An 873-nucleotide genomic window follows, 5' to 3' on the forward strand; every position below is an offset into this window, starting at 1 on the left:
TGTCTTAGGAGGGAGGTTCATTCATGTCATGCAAAATTAAACCATGTGGATAAATTGTTCATAAGTCAATGGTGCCTTTAAATGTACAGGTTTATTTATTTGATAACCAGTCATTTCACTATACAAGAAAGTATAAGTGGTGTACAATATATTTAAAAAAAACCCAAAAGAAAAGAATGCCATTAATTAATAGTAAAGACCCACCCAAAAGAATCTCAAGCTAGATTAAAAACATCCTCATTATACAAATTAAAACAATTAGAATCAAGTAACCAAAACAACACATACTACTTATCACTTCTACAGCACTGAAAGGCGTATGCAGCGCTGTACATTTTGACAATTATAGATGATCCCTTCTCGAAAGAGCTTACAATCCCAAGGTGAGAGGAGCTAGGAGTGGAAAATACTGGGCCTTGATCACTGCCAGAGATGGAGCCCCCCTATGGATTCGGGCAGCTTGTTCCAAGCATATAGTGCAGCAAGGCAGAAGGGACAGAGCCTGGAGTTGGCAGCTGAAGAGAAGGGACTTACCAGCTGAGTGGAGCTGGATCAGGGGGGAGATAAGTGAAGAGAGAGAATGAGGAGCAACTGAGTGAGTGCATTTGTAGGTCAGGAAGAGGAGTTTGAATTTTATTCGGAAACGGATGAATGAAGTGTCTTACGCTGATATACTCTCTATCTATAATATAAACATAACATTAACTCTAGGGCTGGGGACATTACAATAAGTGACTTCACTGACTCTAGTCTTTCAAATACGCCTAGGGGGGGGGGGAAACCTCGGTGCGGTGACATCAGTGACTCCGCTCCACCCCCTAGCAGGAGAGCAGGGCGAGGACGTCAGTAACTCCGCCCCCTCCCTGTCAGTGA

This window comes from Geotrypetes seraphini, chromosome 7 (assembly GCF_902459505.1).
Source record: "Geotrypetes seraphini chromosome 7, aGeoSer1.1, whole genome shotgun sequence".
Lineage (NCBI taxonomy): Eukaryota > Metazoa > Chordata > Amphibia > Gymnophiona > Dermophiidae > Geotrypetes > Geotrypetes seraphini.